Source organism: Sus scrofa, chromosome 4, assembly GCF_000003025.6.
Source record: "Sus scrofa isolate TJ Tabasco breed Duroc chromosome 4, Sscrofa11.1, whole genome shotgun sequence".
Lineage (NCBI taxonomy): Eukaryota > Metazoa > Chordata > Mammalia > Artiodactyla > Suidae > Sus > Sus scrofa.
In genome coordinates this window covers 122090130-122110854 of record NC_010446.5, presented here as the reverse complement: position 1 = coordinate 122110854, position 20725 = coordinate 122090130, and the positions used below count along the sequence as shown (strand labels likewise).

Below are 20725 nucleotides of genomic sequence, written 5' to 3'. Positions count from 1 at the left end.
AATCATAGTGCTGTATTTTATTTTTATCTTTTTAAGCCTCGACCGAGGCGTGTGGAAGTTCCCAGGCCAAGGATTGAACCCTCACGACAGCAGTGACATCAGATCCTCCACCCCTAGGCCATCAGGGAACTCCCATAGCATTTTTCTTTTCTTCTTAGGGCCCCACCTGCTGCACATGGACGTTCCCAGGCTAGGGGTCGAATCAGAGCTACAGCTGCTGGCCTACGTCACAGCCACGGCAAATCCATATCTGAGCCGCATCTGCAACCTGCACCGCAGCTCATGGCAATGCCGGATCCTTAACCCACTGAGTGAGGCCAGTGACTGAACTCACATCCTCATGGAGACCAGCGAGGTTCATTACTGCTGAGCCACGATGGGAACTCGGATAGCACTTTTTAAAAAAAGAGCTCTTTTCTGCATATCCTTCTAGACCAGACGTCACACACCTGAATGTTTGCCTGAAGCAGACAATCACATATGTGAGTCAAGCCAGCCAGATGGGAACGTGGGGAAGTGGAGACTGCAGGCCTCACCTCAGGGGCAGCTCCTGCTTCGCATCAGGGGACCGTTACCCAGAGGAAGTGACCTCTCATTGCTAAAGCTTCTGATTTTTTCTTAACTTTGAAACCTCCTGGATTTCAAATACTGGCAACTAATGCTTTTTTTTTTTTAATTTAAAAAACCCATAGTCTGTTAGTTAATCTTTTTTCTAGACGATGTAATAAATATATGTATATATTTATAAATATCTGTAATCTGCTTTTTTTTGCTTATTTGTGAGCATCCTTCTCAGTCAGTCTTCCACATAATTTTTAGTTCCTTTACCTGTTAGATGGGGGTGATAAGATATTATTTCACAGGACTGTTGTAGAGATGAAATGAAACTGTGCCTGCAAAGCCCAGGGAGCAAAGTCAGGCCTATAGTGGGAGGTCCATGGTGTCCCTCGTCCCTCGCTTGCCTTTAATCTTCAGAGAAGTGGCTAGAGAGAGTGCGTCCCCTGGAATGCTTTGTCAGGTGTTACTAGGTATCAAGGTGAGGGGGATTTTATGGGCAAATAAATCTGGAGATAATGGCTAAACCAGTTTAGGCATCTATCTCTACAAGAGACTTCTTGGAGAATTTAATATGCTGATATGCCTTCTCACTCTTGAAGAAGGAGGTACACATGCAGTATTTCTAAATTTTTATTGACTCGAATGAGTATCTTGTAAAGCACACTTTGGAAAATACTGAATCCTCATGCATAATCCATTGGATTCTAGCTTTAAGGTCTTCTAGGAAGCAGTGGTCAGAGCCAGGAAACAAAGCTCCTGCCACGTGGGCCTGTGTTTCCACGCTGCCTGCCTCGCTGGCCCGCGTGGTGCTGGCACTAATAGTTGTAGAGACTAAGAAATCCAGGGCAACTTCATTGATCCTGCAACGCTTTAGTAGCAAAACCATAAACAAAGGCACCCACTGAACATCAGTAAGTTGATCCTGGCTAATAAAGCCACCCCTCTCGCTAGCATTGATTTTTATCTTTAACTAGCTATTCTCTCTGAAGAACCAAAGGAGGCAATTTTATTTCTGTGCATTCCATTCTTGAGATCGTTATGTTGATTATGTGTATTCTTTTTTGGTGTGGATGTTTGAAATTTCCCTAGGAAATATTTTCTTCTGCCTAAGATTGCATAGAACATCATTTTAACCCATAGTAAATGTTGCTGGGTAGAAAAATGCATGCATTACCACATATTTTTGCAAAGTAAGAGGTTTATATCTTTGTAATTATTTTCAATGTGTGTTTATTGATTTTTATAATACAGGGATATTAACTTGAAAGGGAACAAATTACATACAACAAATTAAGCACTTGCATAGATTAGAAAATCGAGGTAGTGCACTCAAAGCATGACTAATACGAGAGTGTTGCACTTACAGAACTGTGCGGTTTTACATCACATCTGGGAGAATTTCATCCAGCCACTCGTCTGAAAGAATCTTTAACCGAACTGCAGGTGCAGGTTGGCATGCATTTATAGAATCCTAGGATTTTAGAGAAGGGAACCCGAGGAACCCGAGGACCAAAAGAATTAAGAATCGTAGTCAAGATCACACCAAGGTAGTGGCCTGGCCAGTGTTAGAACCTGGTTTCCTGGCCACCAGTCCTGTATTGACTTTCCAAACCTCACACAGAACTCGCCGAGGTCCATTGCCACCATTGATCAGCTCTGTTCCTTCCCCATTCATCAAATAGGACCACCACCAAACTGATGAGATAATGAGCATGGGCACAGCAGTAAGTTTGGCACAAATTAATGCTCTCTAAATAACCATTCATTCAGTCGACATGTATTTATTCATTCCCGCCCAAGTTGTAGCCATTCATTTCTTTGAGAACAGAATTTTCCTTCCAGTAATTTACTTTAAGTTTTTAGCATAGTGTATAGGGCATATTTTTAAGTGTGTAGGCGAAATATTTCCCATTCGCGTGAATCCCCGCCCCCCAGAGCCGGTGCGGCGGCGGGGTCGGGGCGGGGTCGGGGCAGGTGGGCGGCGGGAGCGGACGCGCGCCCCCTGGCGGGCTCCTCGCGGGGGTCACAGCCGGATCGTACATCCGGGCCTCCGGGGTTTAGCGTCCAGAAGCCGCCGCGGGCGGGGAGGTTTCCCGCGAAGGCCCGGGACTGCGGCCCGGCTCGGGGGCGGCGGCCCCGGGTGCCCGGGCGGCCCTGGGCCTGTAGGGTGAGGCTCGGCTTGCTGGGGCGGGTGGGTGGTGGCCGGGCTGGGGAGTGGGTGGGTGGAGGGAGGCCCGCGGGGCTGGCGGACTTGGTGCGGGGCGTGGGGCGGGGCTGTCCGGGGCCTGGTCTTGGGGCTGGGGGCGTCCTGGCCGGGCCCTGGATGCTGGCCCTCCCGGCTCCACGCGGGGACTCCTCGCCGCGCCGGCCACTGGGTGTGCGGCTGGACGCCTGGGCACCCTGGGCAGGTGCCTTCCGACAACGTAGATATATGGTGTATTGGGGCCCCGGTGCTAGTGGTTAATGGTTTACTTTGCTCGATATAACATTAAAAATGCCCCACAGTTTTTGCAAAAAAGAAACCGCACCAAGGAATAAAGTTAGTAATCCCCAAACTCTAAAATTCAATGATATGTGATAGAGTCCTGGAACCCACTGGACTGAAGCTGCTGTGTAAACTAACTTACTGTTAGCATTACCATGTCTGATGTCCTTTTAAAAGCGCGGTGGTAACTGATTCTCACCCTCTTAATGGAACAAAAGCCCCAGGAAGTCGGGATGTACCGAGCCCAGTAGGGCAGTGCTTTGAAATGATGGAGTAGCAGGAAGGGGCTGGACATCTTCTGCTGGTCCTGCCTCTCAGACTTTTGATTTCTTTTCCTCCCGGTTCAGTGACCTTTACACATGAAGCTTTTGGGAAAGATGATTTCAAAATGGGTGATAAAAATTCATCGGGATCCTGGGAAGACGCCGTTCCTGGCACCCCCGACCCTGGATCTGCTCGTCTCTAGACCTCGGCGCTCAAATGTGCAGAAATAGACACCATGGTGAGTAGTGATCCGGTATCATTCATTGATCATTGCTGGGCGCTTCCTCCAAAGATGTCTTAGTGGTTTTTAAGAACTGGGAAGAGGCGTTGGAAGGAATAGGGTGTTGGAAACAGTAACAGATTTAGCTGAACCTCCTCTTCAGCAGGACCTGATGTGTCCTTTGGTTTTGAAGTGTGGGTTCACGGCGTATCTTGGCGAGCTTGGGCCAAGGCAGTCTGCTCTAGGCCTGGAGGAGTCTGGGAGTCCTTGCAATTGCCGCGTCATTTCAGATTGAGAACTGGGGGTTTTTGAGCTGCCCACAGCGGCAGGTGTCTCTAGATCTCTCTGGTTGGTTTCTTGGTTGTTTTCTCTGGTTGTTTCTTGTTTTGATTGGTTGTGCCTTCTCTGTTTGAAATGCGACAGAAATAGTCTTGGTTCCTAGAATATATTTTTTACAAAGTTGTTTTGAATTGGCGTCAGCTTTTCTAATAAGTTGGATAGATTTATTCTTCAATTCATATGTGGAAACCCTGGCATTGCAATTAAGTTTTCTACTTTCATGTGAATCAGTAATTATACCTTTGCTGTCATCTGACCCATGTGTATGTCTCTCTCCTTTTTAAAAAATTTCTAAATTTAATTATATTGCTTCAAATCTTAAATGTTATGTTGGTAAATGTGATGTCTTTTACAGAATAGTCTCCAACTTACAGGTTATTACTTCCCCATCAGTATATTTTTCAAAAAAAAAAAAAAAAAAAAAAAAAAAAAGCTTATTTGGCACTTAGAAAGCACTTTTCCCAAAGAAATATTATGAAATGTTTAGTTTCTTACACAACTTTTCATCTGTAATGCACCTGAAATAGTTTATGTTTATTTTGAAAAGTCGAGAGAAAAACAATTGCTAAAATAGCAAATAAGACTAAAAACGTGAAGACTGAGAATGAAACCGATATTTATTTCTATTAATTGCCTAATGCTGGGATAAGAAAATTTGATCATCAGAGAGTTTCTAAAACTTTAGGGGAACACTTGAAAGGGTTTTCAGGACCATGAAAAGGTCTTTAATGCATTGGTGTTTGTTTTTCTATTCTTTTATACAGTGTATGGTAGCATTCTTATATATACAACCTTAGCTATAACCAGGGCAATTCTTTGGCTTCACGTATGAATTTAAGAGGGGGGGTATGACGAGAATGAGTAAAGGAATTGCTGTTGAGCAGGTCAGAGCATATACATCAAGAATTATAAATGGGGCTGCTGTGGACTCAGTTGTGACACCCCCGCCCCCGCCAGTTTCCTACGTGGAAGCCCTAACCTCCAAATGTGATGGTATTTGGAGATGGGGCTTTGGGGAGATAATTAGGTTTAGTTGAGGTCACGAGGGTGGGGAATAGTGCCGCCCAGTCTGTTGTGTTTTGTTACAGCAGCATGAGAAGACTAATACAGGGGCCAATTTATGGGTTTCTATGACCTTCTTTAGGGGTGAGAGATGGGAATTGTCACAGGGCTCCAGAGTTGAGTTTGCCACCTTCCTGAAGTGGAAGGACCAGTGTCCTGTGAAGTTGAAGATTCCGGTGATTAGTTTGGAGTCTAAGCTGGTGGGGCAGGAAGGAGCCCGGAAGAGCTCATCCTGGGAGGGACCTGGAGGCTCCCCGTTGCACCTTCATCTCTGTTAGCGCCCCCGTGTGGACAAGGTTAAGGCTGTTGCTGTGTAACACTGAACAAACCTGGCTGCACTGTGATATTCCGATTTGGAATTTGAAGCTTGATGTGTTTCATTTTTGTTTTTTTGTTTTTGTTTTTTCCCCAAGTAAAGTGCAAGGATTTTTCAATCTCTTTACTTTTTACAATAGAATATTATAAATTATTTTTTAAACCTCATGACAAGACATTGTTCTTTAATGGCGTTAATAAGCTCTGGTTCCTTTCTCTGAATAATTTTCCTATTTGGTGCTTAAATGAGGGGTCACAGAGTGTTGGGCAGTTGTCTCATAAACTAACCTTTTGTAATGAATTTAACGAAATAGCCTATTTGCATTAAAAGGAAAAAAGTCCAAGACAGGGACTGGTCGTTGTAATCAGTTGCTCATATGTTGGGTTTGGGGCAAAGATGGTGCTGGAATCCTTCGCACATCTCCTCCACTCCAGTTTTGAGAGGAAGTGCATGTGGGTGGGTGTTCAGATTTTTTTCTCAGCGTTTTGCAGATGTTTCCAGATCTCTTTTTGCTGCTGTAACATGGCAATGCTCTCCTCTGTTTGCCTCTCGAGGTTCTTTGGAGGATCAAGCGAGATAATGCTCCTGTAAGCACCTCGAAACGGTCAGGTTCTATGCATGTGCTAATTCTTCTCTGCCTTGTACTTCGAGGCAATGGCTGTACTCAGAGAGATGCATTGAGGGCAACTTCCCGGCCCACGAGCCACAGCTCCACTCTCTTCCCTGCTGCACTCTTGGGCTTACTTCTTAGTGAATGCTAAACGCATGTGGCAGGATCCTGACCCCAAATCATTACAATGGATAGACTGTGCGCGGAGCTTAAACTATACGTGTGCTCGCTGCAACATGATGGATATAACTGCTTGCTGAGAATTTGATTTATTTTCCAATAGTTTAGCATCCCTCTGCTTTTATCTGATATGACTATTTTACAAGCATGTGTACCAAGCATGGCTTCAAAATTGCAGGTTATGAAATACAGAAAATGGAACAATTGCCGCGCATAGCAGAAATCTTCCTGTTCAGTCTGTGTGCCGTGTATTTTAAAGTAAGATGGACTGCTGAATGGTGATGGGGGCTTGCCTTGGGCTTCATCATTTTTTCCCCCTGCAGGTGAAAGGAAATGCAAGACTTTCTTCTTGATTTTCAACTTCATATTGTTAGTGGGTTTTTCACAGGCTGGTTTGTGATGATGGGTTTTTGCCTTATCATTTGTTGGCATAATAAAAATGACATGATGATGGGAAAGAGAGTAGTTCCCTTTTAGGATGGAACAGAGCAGCTGATACTCGTGATGAAAACATAGCAGGCTGATGGGGGTGTCCCCCTCTTTCCCATTTCACCTCACCCCCAATCTCTGTTTTTTCAGTAATACACTCACTCGCTGAGAAATGCCCATCAGAAACTCAGTGCTGTTATGTCTGTGCATATGTTTGTGTATTGAATAGACTGGCTGGTTGACAGTCTGTGTCACTTATGTGCCATACCAGCATAGGCACACAATTCCTGGAGTGACAGCTTGCTCCCTTGCAGGGTGTATTTATTTCAGCGTTCTTACCGGAAATGTCCTTCCTTTCACCTGGTCAGAGTGGACTCTGGGTTGTGAGTAATTGACATCGAAGAACACGGCGCATTGAGGGCTGGTTTGACTCTGCTCGGGGTTTCCTTTAGCTCAGCTGTGAGGAATGGGTGGCTGGGCAGTGAGGGCCCCTGATTGTCTCCATTCGAAGCTGACTTAGGCAGAAGCCAGGTGTGGCAGATCTGGGAAACTTGTGCTGGCATCGCAGGTAGGAGGCGCATTCACGGGCAGTGCAGAGCTGACGTGGTGCTGAAATGTGCACCTGCTCATCGAATGCATCCGGGATGGGGCGTCTGTCATCTGGGACCTTTCTCCAGGACCGCGTGTGCGCCAGCGCCTTACCATGCTTGCTGAAATCTCAGATTCAGGACCTTGTGAATAACTCCCAGCTTCGTGGTTAGACAGTGGCCTGACGACTTCGGTTCCCTGTACGCCTTGGCACGCCTGAGGGTTTCCGTTTTGGGGATCCTGCCTCATGCTTCTCTTTCCATCGCTCCGCTGTTTATCTGGGATGATTGATCGTTTGATTATTTTAAGTCTATACAGAGAATTTAGCAATTATCTCAGAAAAGCAGATGTCTTCTGTTTTATCTTGATCATAGTTCCTTAAGTGGCTTCCCATCCAGGATAAATGCCTAAAATGTAGCGAGCATTTACTGTATTTCAGGCACTGGGCTAAGCACTTTACATGGCTCTCATAACACTCATATGAGGTAGATGCAATAATTATCTCCATTCTATAGAAGGAAACTAAGGTACAGAGAGGCTGAGTGACCTGTCTAAGGTCACACCACGGCCAGTGGTAGAGAGAGATGCAGCTCCAAGCCTTTTGATCCTAGAGTCTGAGTTCTTAACCTGTACCTTGGCATTCATCAGGCACAGCAAATGTTTTTCAAATGCTTTCAGTGTATTAGATTCTGATTTAGGTGTTAAGTCTCTCTCGGGAGCTGGTATTTGAACTTGGACCTTCATGAGAGGGAGCCACAGACATGGGAGGAAAGAGCAAACTGCGGAGGCAGAGGCCGTGGGTGGGGACATAAACGCAGTGTTTAGAGACCACAGGCAGGTCAGTGTGTGAGTGTGCGGAGTGGAGGGGAGGCGACGAGAGGTGAGAGCCGGGAGGTGAGTGGGGCTTTGTGGCATGAAAGTGTCTTCAGGGAGGACATCAAAGCGTCCTGTCTCTTCTGCCTCCGTATGTGGTGGTTTGTGCTTGACACGATGCTTAACTGCCTGTGGCTCCCCAGGCCGCGTGCACTGTCACGCCTCTGTGGCTGGGCCTTTGCTTCTCTAGCCCGGAGCATCCTCTCTCGACAGTGGTGCCTGGCCAGCTTAGTCCTCCGCTGAGACTCAGCTCGGGGTCATTTCCTATGGTGGGGCTTCTCCAATGTCCCAGACCTCCCTTGGTCCTCCTCTGAATACTCAGTGTCTTTATAATTTGTCATATGATGCTGCCTGAGAACAAAGGGTATGTGTGCTCATCCTTGTATCTCCGCTGCCCAGGCCCACGTGCAGCTTATAGAAGGTAATGGGTGTGCATTACACCCACTCAAAGGCAAATTAAACTAAAGAATGAGAATGTCTCAGGGCCAACAGAAGCATAGCAAATTGAGCGCAAGTTGGAGTTCCCAGACTTGGGAGTTAGCTGTGTTGGCATTCTTCCCTCTCCGCTCCTCTCCTCCTCCTCCTCTCCCTCTCCCCTTTTTCCTCCTCCTCCTCCTTCTCCTTCTTCTGATCATGTGCATGGCATGTGGAAGTTCCCAGGCCAGGGATCAAATCTGAGACACAGCAGTGACAATGTCAAATCCTTAACCTCTAGGCTACTAGGGAACTCCCATTCTCCTTTCTAAGGGTTGGTTGGGGGTTCCTACCTTCTTTATAGCAGGAGATAGCCTATCAATAGTACTGCTCATCAAGGCTAACACAGTATCCGCTTTGTCTCATTTAATTCTCACAGTAACCTGTGGGAAAGTTACTCGTGTTTTTCCATTTGACCATTGAGGAAACTAAAGAGATTTGCTAATGTCCCCAAGGACTCACAGCCAGTTAGGGGTGGAGCTTGGATTCAGGCTGGGGTTTGACCCCCAACACCATGCTGTTGACTGTGACGCGGTGGTAGCCATTCTAGACAAAAGCTGATTCACTTGGTGTTTTCATCATCCACGCCTGATGGCTCTGGAGCTCCCTGAGATCCCCTGGAGGGTTTGCGTGGAGGCAGCAGCGCTCAACAGCAGCCATCAGAGAATGTTGAAGCGCAGAGGATTCTGGGCACCCCCCCCCCCCGTCACTGCAGCCGGATCACACCCCCTGGTTCTCAACACGCGCCGGGTGCATTCCCACCCTGTGCTCGTGCCCAGAGGCTCCCTCCACTCTCCTCGCCCGAGTCCCCTTTCTCCTCCAAGGCGTTGCTCGGTTGTGAACTGAACCTCACATGGTTAATAAATACAGGTAATAATAAGAATTTAAAAGGATAACATTTATAGGATTCTGCCTACATGCCATGTATCACCTCATTTAATTCTGCAGTGCTTGGGAGACTGTTCTTATCTCTGTGTTAAGGAGGTGGAGAAAATGAACAGAGTGGTTATCGAGTAGGAATAAAGGACTACAGCATTGCAGGATTTTTTCCCCACCTCCCATTTTTCCCATTCAGAGCTGCCTTTTCCAATTGGGTGCAGCCTCGGTGGGAAAGCTAATTGGGGGGCCTTCCACACCTCCCCCCATGCTGTCACCCACTGCGGCCTGGCAGTGACATGTGACCCTATCAGGGCCAACCAGCTTTTCTCTGGAGACACTAAGCTTGATCAGACTAACACCTGAGTGGAAAAGCAGCTGGAGACGGTTCCCCCAAGCTGCGCCCTGTCAGGTCATCAATTTGCTGCTGATGCCTTGATCCCAGAGCGACCTTTATTCTTGCCTGTCCTGCATCCATTTTATTTATTTATTTTTTTGCTCCCCTTTCAGTTCTGCGAGCTGCTTTGGATACACCCTCTTCTTGCTTAAGCAAGCTCGAGTGGCTTTCCAGAGTTTATAGCCAAAGAATCCTGTCAGATATAATTAATAACAGTGACATTCTTCCCATGTTGTGTGACACACCTTCCTCAGTCACCTGGAGGATCCCGAAAATATCCCTTCCTTCGTGGACTGCCAGAGGTTCCTGGAATACTCACCGTCATTGCCACCTCTGGGTTCCATCAGTTTCGGCTTTGGTTCTCTCCGTAACCACTCCACAAGTGTATGAGTGGAATCATATCTTCTGGTCCTTTTTTTTTTTTTTTTTTGTCTTTTTGTCTTTTTGCCATTTTCTTGGGCTGTTCTCGCGGCGTATGGAGGTTCCTAGGCTAGGGGTCCAATCGGAGCTGTAGCTGCCAGCCTACGCCAGAGCCACAGCAACGCGGGATCCGAGCCGCGTCTGCAACCTACACCACAGCTCACGGCAACGCTGGATCATTAACCCACTGAGCAAGGGCAGGGACCGAACCCGCCACCTCATGGTTCCTAGTCGGATTCGTTAACCACTGAGTCACGACGGGAACTCCCTTCTGGTCCTTTTTTTTGTCCACGCAGCGCTGGACCCGGGGGCTGTCCCTCACTGACCGAGGGACCTGACAGCCTCTTTAAGGAGATGCAACGTCTGGGGCAAAGTGCAGTTTTTCTCCCTGCCTCCCTCAATTTTAGACGGTGAGAAAGCTGGCTTCCTGGCTGATTTGTAATCTTTGCTCTGGTGCTGCTGAATTTGTTTTGACATGACTGGTATCAGGTGTTTATAGTTCTGGATTTAAAATTCTGTTAGTTATTGGTGCAGTTGCCCATGGTCTTGTGGCCCCACCCTCAGTAAAGAGGGGATGTACTTTCCAAGAAGGTTAGCCTGGGAGAATCATCGAGGCCAACTTGGAAGAGAAGAGAAAGCAGCACCAGGAAAGCCCTACTCTGCAGCCTCGGCAGGAGCCAGGTGTTGCCCCTGGTTTTCTGGGGAAGGTGTGGGCCTCGGGCTGGGAGTGTGACTGTGTCCTCAGCAAGGGGGGGTCCGTTCTCCCCTAACGCCGCTGCGTCACATGCACTGTTTGCGTCCCCCCTTCACCATCGGGTTCGAAGATCCTCCAGCACCCTGAGCATTGGGCCCTGGACACGGTCTAGGTCCGCTGGAGATGAGCGCGTGCTCGCAGGCGGGCTGATGTTCCCCTTGATTCATCTGCCTGAGGCGGATTGTTGTCTTTGTCTGCCCCGGACCTGCTCATGCCTTTTCTGGTCGCAATCGCATTTCATTTGGGAGCGCTTCTTCCTGCGTCACTCTTTCTGTGCTTCAGCCTCACTGTCCGCTCCAGGCTGGGCACGTGGTCTACCCATTTCACCCCCTCAGGTCATCCTCTAAAAAAAAGGAAAGAAATACAACCCTAAGGTTTTCTTTGAAATTCGGAAGAGGCCTTTTCCTCCAGGTTTGCTGCCATCTATGAGATACCAGAAAACGGACGTGGAGCTGCTGGCAGCCTTCTTGCCACGCAGTGGAGTGATGGGTTTAGAGGGGCACCTTTCTGACGACAACGTGGGAGCAGCTGAATCCAGCCTTGGCCGTCCAGAGCTACCCTGGGCTTCTCGTCGCGCAACCCAACACATTTCTTTTTCCTCAAGCACTTTGGTTCCTGACGGGTCTGCCCACCGCGAGTTCTGAGGAGCCCCGGGACCAGTGCCCTCCACAGGAGAGAGGGCCCGTAACTTCTGGGGACAGGAACGCTCTCAGCCTCTAAAGTGCTGCTTGTATTTTTCACCCGGCAGCTCCAGTGGAGAATAGTCCGCAGAGGGGTAGAGTGACTTCTCTGTCACCTTGAACTAACGTAGGAGAGATCTGTGCAGGTGATCAGGGTGCCCAGAAGGGTCCCCTGGTATGGAGGGAGCTGCGTGGCTTGGACTATTAATGCCGAGAACAGCCACCGTGTGAAAGAAAAGGAAAACATCCTTCCCTCCTGTTCTTTTTTTTTAAGTTGCAGATATTAACTGGGGAAACAAACTTTCAAGAACAGATTTTTTTTTTCCCCACCAAAAAACAGGCATCAGAGTTTTTGTAAGATCTGGTACTCTTATTTTTTTGGGCGGGGTAGGAGCGACTGAGAGCTAGCCGAGGAGAAGGGGTTGCCCCTTTGCGGTCATCACTGCTAGCGCCTCCTGTCTCTGCGGGATGGCGTGTCCCAGATCGTGACTTACGACTGGATGGGCTTCCCTGGAACCTGAGGCCATCAGAGTACGTGCTTGCTCGGGAACGTGCCACGACGTCATCTGTCCTAAGGAGTCAACTTGTCACAAACCTAAATTCTTTGCAGTTAACTCTAGTTTGGAGCCACTTGATTTTCACAGATCAGAGAAGTGGAGCGACGTTTGTCTGATTGAAGGCTGAGCCGCCCCAGGAGGGTCTAAGGACCGGATGAAAGTGAGATAGAAGCAAGCAGGTGGACGTGCACAGAGCCAGACACACGGACTGTGAGGCGAGATGGACGGGACCAAGGGTGTTATTGGTGAGAGAAGAACAGGGAGATGGTGGAAAATAAGGGAAATGAGACGTGCTCTTAGAACTCCTCTGGGGCTGAGAGTGGGTTGGCTGTAGTCAGTCTAAAACCTTGGTGACATTTCAGATGAACTGCATGGGTGGCTTTCTCAGGGGAAAGAGAGACAGGAGAGCACCCGGATCCTTTGGAGGTGTCTTAGGAAACTGCGTCATATCCTGAAAATGGAAAGGTGTTTGGATTTGGAAATAACGCAGAAGTGTGTGTGTGGGGGGGGTTCATCTGCCGTGATAGCCCTTCACTGTGAGCTCTTTAGACCCCTGCCTCTTAACTCTGCCTGATTTTTATTCCCACATGATGTGTACTGATTTGCATAGATATGTGTTAACTGGGATGCTGCCATTTGAAAGTAGTGGATTTTTTTCATCCCTTTGAGTTTCCGAGGGTCCTTGCTTTGGGGGGAGGTGTGTAGTTGTAAAGTGGCCGCAAAGCAAGCCCCTGTGTGCGGAGACCTGCTTCCATTCACTGCTCTGTGGAAGCGGATGGTGCATGGGGTTAAGGCGGATTCTGTGGTGGGAGGAACGGAGCCCCCTCCTCCAGGCCTTTGGTCAAATCCACCCTGGCAGGGAGGAGCCGCCCCTTCTGACTCTGCGACCCTCCCCCAGCCTCCCCCTGCCCCTTTCCTGCTTGATTGTTCTCGAATGCGCTTATCACCATTTGACAGACTATATTTTTTTATGTTGTGCTTCATTCTCCCTGCTCCTACCCCAGAATGGAAGTGCCACATGGGGTGTGATTTTAGTCTCTCGTATTCGTTGCTCCAGGGCCTCGCACGGAGCCAAGTACACTGCGGTCTTGGTACATAGTTGCTAAATGTTCACTGACTGGCAGACTGAGGGACTGACTGGCTTAGACCCTATTCTCTTTTTTTATGCTGCTTAATTTTTTTACCGAGAGTTTCCGGGACGTCATCGTGCTTGCCCGCCCAGCGTCTTGGAGGGCATTCAGGGAAGGCGGGCAGGCCTGCCTGGCGATGTGCGCTCTCTGTGTCACCTGGCTTATTGCTCGTAAACCTGGGGGTTTGAGCCCATCTCTCTTGACTCCAAATTCACTGTCCTCCCCAGCCCTCTCCCAAGTCTCAGCAGACAAGTGTTGTTTGCATAGAACCTAGCAGATCCTTTGGGGTAGAAAGAGTGGTGGAATGTTCTGGGCTGAGTACCCCACAGCATCCCCCTTGTCCCATTATCGTGGTCTGAAATGCGTGGCTGAGAGGCTCTCGCCTGCCACAGTGAGGTCAGGGACCATCTGTATGGGAACAGCACCGCGCCAGCTGCAGCCTCAAGTGTTGCGGCTCCGTGCCAGGCGTCATAAACCCCGACCAGGCTCTCTGTACACGTTTCGTGCGCAAGTCTTAACCCACCCATTGGCCCTGGGGCCCCCGCAGAAGAGAGCAACCCTCTGGGGTGGGTAGACCTGGAGGCTGACGGTCGTAATAACAAAACTCATGTTTGTCCAGAGATTTACAACCACATTTCTTTAACAGTAACATCAAATTTGACTGAAAACATTTCAAAAGGAAGTCTCCTGTTAAAACAGGACAGACACAAGCCTGTCTGCTTTGCAGACGAGGGAAGCTGAGGCCTGGACAGATTGTGCAGTTAGTTTAATATTAGACTTAATATTCGTAAGGGACAGAATGAACTCTCAGCTCAGGATTTCTCAAGCTAAGATTGATGGGGTGTTTTTGTTTTTGTTTTTGTTTTATCATTACAGGGAGTGTTTCTCAAAGTGTGGCACGCGTAAGCATCACTTGGAGAGGTCACATGCCCCCAGACATTCTGATTCAGGGGACACATCCAAGAATGTGTATTTCTGCAAACTCCCGGGTGATGCTGATGCTGCCGTCTGCTGGCCGCGTGTTGAGGGGCACTGACACCGGGGTCGGAGCAGATGGTACAGTTTCCTGTGCAGCTGGGCTTCCCTGCAGCCAGCTCCCCCAGCCCCCGAATGACACACCCGACGTCATTTCCTGCTACACAGCCTTGCCTACTCCACTGCAGCCACACGGGGCTCCCTGCTGTTTTGTGAGCAGGCCCTGCACACTCGCACCTCAGGGCCTTTGTACTCGCTTTTCCTTCTGCCTGGAATGTTTTGATTCCTAAGTAGCCACGTGGCTCACACCCCCTTTTCTTTCTCAGCCTGTCGGATGGTATCTCTGCAGTGACGCCTCCTCGACCATCCCCACCCCTGGGGCTCTGTCTCTGCTACTTTCTATGGTGTTTATCATCTTGAAAAATCCAGGCAATTATTTAATATGTTCACTGACAGCCTGCGCACTCTGGAGTGTAAACTCTGAAGCTGGATCTTTGTCTTTTCACGACTGTATCTCCAGCACCTAGGACAGCGCCTGCCCTAGAGCAGGTCCTTAAAAATAGTTGCTAAAGAAGGAAGGAGGGAGCAGAGTCAAGGGCTCTGCCATCTAGGAAACCCACAGCTTCTTATGTTAAAAAAAAGAGGAAATTTGTCTTTGTTTACTTGGGTGAGAAAATAATGTATTTTTAAACCTTTAATCAATTTATTTGAATTTGATCAATTAATTTTTTGTCCTTGGTCTCCTTCCCAGCTCCCCAGAAACAAGCTCTACCATGAATGTCGAGTGTTTTCTTTCCGTGAGTGGAAATAGATCTCTCTACAGGTAGCAATGTGCATCTCAAACATCTCAGCTTGGGAAAAGGAAAGTTGCAGAATGAGTTTTTACAACATAATGTCTTTAATTGAAACATCTCCCCATAAAGCAGCTCTGTATATATGTTGTTCCTCCATTAAATAAGAAGTTCATCGAGTGAACGAGAGCACTTGGGGGAAGTTCTGGAAGAACCAGTTCCATTTAAGAATAACTCTCCATAAAGGAAATCTTTATCAAAGAGGAGGGAATGACGATCTAATACTGTTTAAGATAATGTCAGTTTCATTTTACGCATTCTCTTGAGTTTGTAGGGATTTTCTAAAACTTTACGGTGATAAAATCTAGAGAAATACTTACATAGGTGGGTTTGATTTCACTCACTGAATATTTCTACAGTTGAAAGAAGTCCTTGGGAATGAATAGATACCTAATTGATTAGTGATTAGTTTCATTCTTTCTTGGTGTATGGTACTTGGGGATAAAGATTTCCATACTGTATTTGTTTGCAGAACTTCATTTAGCAAACCTTTGGTCTTGGTGACTATATAAATTGGCAATTACATGCACTTTAAACAGAGGAATATTGTGTTGAATTAAATTGTACAGTGGTTTGGGTTGAACCTAGCTCATGCTAGCAAGTCTTTTGCTTATTAAATCCGTGCAATAGCTATAAAATATTTACATTATCTGAAGAGTTTTACTCTTTTACAAAACAATCACGTTATCAGCTGGCTTCTTGGAGCGTGAAAATAATATGATATTAAAATATATTTGAATTGTGAATCATATTTGATGACACATGTTCTTTTCTCCTTGCTTCGTTTATGCACAGGGCTCAATCCTGGGCACTGGCTCTTGGAGCTCCTGTCAGAGAACCCTTGCGTCAGAGGAAGGGAAAGAGGGCTCAAGGGCTCCGGACTTTGCTCAAGGCTGCCTCCTGCAGGCAGAAATATTTTGAATGTTTGTTTTTCTTTAAATTTCATAAGAGTTACCATTTTATTCTGGAGTAATTTTCTTTAAAAGATATATATTTACATTTGCTTACAAGTTAAATTACTTCATTTTTTTATCTCAACATCTTGAAGCAAAATTGATACTCCAGAGAAGATGAACCTTGTTTATTCTGGCATTTTATGACATTTCTCTAGGTCGATGGGAACACAAGAGTGATAAACATAACTATAAGGTATCATGTTAAACTTGTGGGAAACTATATTTTCACTGCTTCATTGGCTTAATATTTCTTTTGTGTATCTTACAACAGATTTAGGTCGGGTTTTTTTTTTTTTTTTTTTGCCAATCCTATGGCATGTGGAAGTTCCTGGGGCTGGGATCGAACCTGCGCCACGACAGTAACCCAAGCCACTGCAGTGACAGTGCTGGATGCTTAGCGTGCTGTGCCACAAGGAAACTCCTAGGACTTTTTAAAACCAATTTTTTTTTTCTCTGCCTTGGTTTATCCGATTATGAAATAAGATGAGAAAGTTCCTGGGGGCTCTTCAGATCTAGGTAACCATACATCAAGTTACATGGACAGTAGCCAGCATTTGCTGAGTGTGGATCACGTGTCAGGTGCTGTTTGATGTGCTGCCTGTGGATGATTTTTTTAGTTCTCACAACTGTCCTATGACGCTTTTATCATGCCCATGTTTAGATGAAGAGTCCACAGCACTTGCAAGTCAGGAGACCACTTCCCTGGTTTTCAGAGACTCTCCTAATTATGATCAAATAAGTTCTGCAAAGTCTGCATATTATGCCGTACTGGGGAGTCACAATGACAGTATAATACAGGCCCTGGAAAGTGTAGCAGTGGGGAAAAGAAGCAAAATATTCCTTCCTCCCTTAATTTTGTTTAATAAAAAATTTCCTAAAATAATTTAATCACACAGGGGCTCTTGACTGTGCCTTCTCTTGCAGAACAGTTATTACTAAACCTAGGAGTAGTGTTCTTGGAACAGACTTGGAGAATTAGCTGCTAAGCCCCAAGCTCTGGGAAAGGACATGGGGCTGCGGTTGGGGACAGGAATTCTTAATTCGGATGCTTTGAAAACTGAAGAAGCAGTGTGCTGGATCCTTGGCATAGCTCTTTGGGGAGAACTGTAGTTAATTCAGCACATATGAGAATCTATCCATAAAGTGATAATAGCTGAGAACTAGGAGAGATTTTTCGATTTAATCCAGTAAACACTGAGCACTTCCTGTGTGCCCGATGCTGTTCTAGATGTTTGGGACACAGCAGTGAGTGAAACAGGCATGTGTTCTCCCCTTACGGAGGAGAGACACAATAAAAGTGATGAGTAATTATCTTTTATACAAGAAAGAGAATGGCCTCAAACCCAAATTTTGAGATTTCCTTTTTTTTTTTTTTTTCCATTTTAGGGCCACACCTGTGGCATATGGAATTTCCAGGCTAGGGATCAAATCAGAGCTGCAGCTGCTGCCCGATGCTCCAGCCACAGCTATAGCAATGTGGGATCCGAGCCGTGTCTGCGACCTGCACCACAGCTCACGGCAATGCTGGATCCTTAACCCACTGAGTGAGGCCAGGGGTCAAGCCCGCAACCTCATGGATATTAGTTGGGTTTGTTACTGCTGAGCCACAACGGGAACTCCTGAGATTTCTGATAGAATGTTTCAAAATACTCCTTTAGATGAGAGCGGAGGCTTATCGAAGGCAAGGCCATGGGAAGACTCCTTGGTGCAAGCATTCATTCACTGTCTGGAGAGAAGTACAGATTGGTCAGAAAACAACAACACGCTCATCTGCTTGTAATTGTCACTGTGGATTGGAACTTTTAAACAGTGTGTGTCATAGAGTATTCCTCCCTGGAAGAGGTTTTTTTTTTTTTTTTTTTTTTTGTCTAAGTCTAAACAATTACCATAGTTACTAGTGAGTTTTGATATATATAAGCTTCCAGTTAGCACATTGTATTACTTGCTCTTTAGTAAACATTGTGGTCTGCAGGAAAATGAATTTAGATTGTGAAATGCCCTCCCCTGCCCACCCCACTCCAACTTCCGCCTCCTAGGAAGTTCACGATCCTTAGAATTTGCCTCAGGAGCACGCCTGCCTCCTGTCCCTGGCTTAGTAGCTGTGCTTGTGCTTAAATAGGAGGTTTGACGTAAATAATAACAGCAGAGTCATTGTAGAGGCAAAGAAGTGGGATTTAGGTTCTATGAGGTCTGTCACTGTATGACCACCTGAGAATTCATTTATGTTTTCCACTTAAAGCCATAAAACAGAGTGTGAAGAACGGGGTGTCAGAGGTTTGTTTGGCAAGTAAAAATTTTAGTTTATAGAAGAGATATTTTTCGGCATTTGAACAATATCTTTAAAATAGAAATGCACCTTTAGAAAGTTCTTATTATTTAATTGTCACTGAACCGCCATTTATTCACTTCTGAGGCAAAAGTTATATAGGTTTAAGTTTTTCTTTTTTTCCACAAAATACATAAATTTGATGAAAATTATTAACCCATCACTTTTATTTCTTTTTCGTAATGTAATATTTCGTTTATTTTTTCTGTGTTTATTGTTAAGTTTTATTACTGGCATTCTTATGTATAGGAAAATCAATTAAAGAAAATGTTTACATTTCTGATTCTCCTCTGGCTATTTTTATTATTAATTTCCCAGTTATTCTTAAAGCCACTTCTGTTGAAAGGGGAAGAGAGAAAAAAATGGCCTGCTCCGAGTGTCAGACACGCTAGTTGCGTCACTGGACTTGAAGAAGATTAAGATTCCCCTTTGGAAGTTAGATGTTTCTGCCCAGCTAATTGCATGTCTTGCGACAGGCCTAATAACTTTTAACCAGCCGTCCTTGATTGTATGACGTCTGTAACACTGACCCTTTCCCCCCGCTAACAAGAGAGAATTTTTGGAATTGGTTTTCTCAGGAGCCTTTTTCCTCTGGGCAAGTTTGAAGTAAAAACAGGAACCCACGTTTATAATTACTGAGTCTGAGAAGTTGCTTTACCATGTCTTTGATAAGAACTGTTTTTAAACACCCAAACAGGAAGGGTGAGGGCGTGTGGCAGCCTCGGTGGGGTGTCTGTGGTGGCAGTTTAGAATGCACTTTAGCCTCACTGAGCAGGTCACTTCAAGTAGCGACATGGCAGACGTGGAGTTCACCGTGTGAATATCTGGGGGAACAGCATTCCAGGGAGAGGGACTCGAATGTGCAAATGCCCTGAGGCAGAGAGTTTGAGAGAAAAGCAAGAGGTTGGTGCGGCTGACGTGGAGGGAGTGAGGGTTTGGTAGGGCTGCTGTGGGGACTGCAGAGGTCCGTCCTCTACTCGGTGTCATGCCTCGTTTAAAATCCCTTTAGGAGTTCCCGTCGTGGCGCAGTGGTTAACGAATCCGACTAGGAACCGTGAGGTTGTGGGTTCGGTCCCTGCCCTTGCCCAGGGGGTTAACGATCCGGCGTTGCCGTGAGCTGTGGTGTAGGTTGCAGACGCGGCTCGGATCCCATGTTGCCATGGCTCTGGCGTAGGCCGGAGGCTACAGCTCCGATTCGACCCCTAGCCTGGGAACCTCCATATGCCGCGGGAGCGGCCCAAGAAATAGCAACAACAACAACAACAAAAGACAAAAAAAAAAAAAAAAAAAAAATCCCCTTTAAAGCCTCCTCTTTTTGTCTTTCCCTCCTGAGATTTTAAATGAATGTCTTCATTTAAAAATCCTATAGCGTTTGGTTTTAGCTTTTTATATTCTGCTTTGTTTTAAAGCCTTGGCTTCTAGTCTTACCCACCTTCCTGAATTTTTAGCTGTTTAAGGGCACAGCTGTATTGAATCTCCTTCATTCAGTTATTCCTCCGCAGTTGATTGAGCACAGCTCTGTTCCAGGACCTGTGCTAGTCCTTACGGAAGAGCATAATCCCGAAGGCTATGCCATCCTAAAGTAGGCCACCCCCAAACGTGCCTCTTTGGCATGTCGATTCTGTTGAGCTGTAGGCACTTGAAAAGCAGCAAATGCCAGAGAAGCTTTCTCTGACCTTCCCTTGTCTGCCTCACGTCAGATCCTCCAAAAGGAACACGGCCGTTACCAGTCCCCTCAGGAGTTTCATCGTCCAGGGAAGTCGACTCTATCACAAGAGAGGCGAAGAGAAGCTGACACCACACCCAGATAAACGGTTGCAAACTATTGCACCTCCCGTGTGTTCTTCGAAGGGCCATTCGTCTTCCCTGGAAATTATTGGCTGCCCCCTGTTTTGTCTACATCCCTCCTCCCCTTTCCCCGTTCAGGTGGTATTAATGGTATTCGGGCCTGAGTTCTAAGCCGCCTCTGAGTTACTCGTTTTCCCTGGGCGTCTCCCGTGTTTACACGGGAACTACATGTTAACAAAACTTTCTTGCCATCCCATCTCTGTCCCATCTCTCTTTTATTGACGGGGTCTCAGCCAAGAACTCAGGAGGGTAGAGGAAAAATTAGTTTTCCTTCTCGACAATCCTCTACCTCAGGAGTTCATCATTTATAGGAAGACATAGGGTAGAACAGTATTTACAGCATAATATCAAAGGTATTACTGGGGCATGGAGAGAGGCGTGGACTCGGGGAACTAGATGGGGACAGGTGTCATCAGGGACAGCTCGGAAGGAGAGGATACCACGTAGACAAGGTGCATTTGGTGCCTTGAGCTGTAACTAGCACCCACTGGAGAAGCTTTCTTTAGTCGAGGAGTTAGGCATTTTGAGGTGACTCTTTCCTGCAGAGTAAGGGTTAT

At 46.6% G+C, this 20725-nt stretch overlaps 1 long non-coding RNA gene across 1 annotated transcript in view; it reads left to right on the top strand.

Moving 5' to 3' along the window:
• Window positions 2588-20725, top strand: part of LOC110260376 — a 655655-nt gene continuing 637517 nt past the window's right edge. Inside the window, exons 1-2 of the long non-coding RNA XR_002343580.1 lie at window positions 2588-2725; window positions 3391-3545. This is a non-coding gene — a long non-coding RNA (uncharacterized LOC110260376). The remainder of the gene's footprint in view (window positions 2726-3390; window positions 3546-20725) is intronic.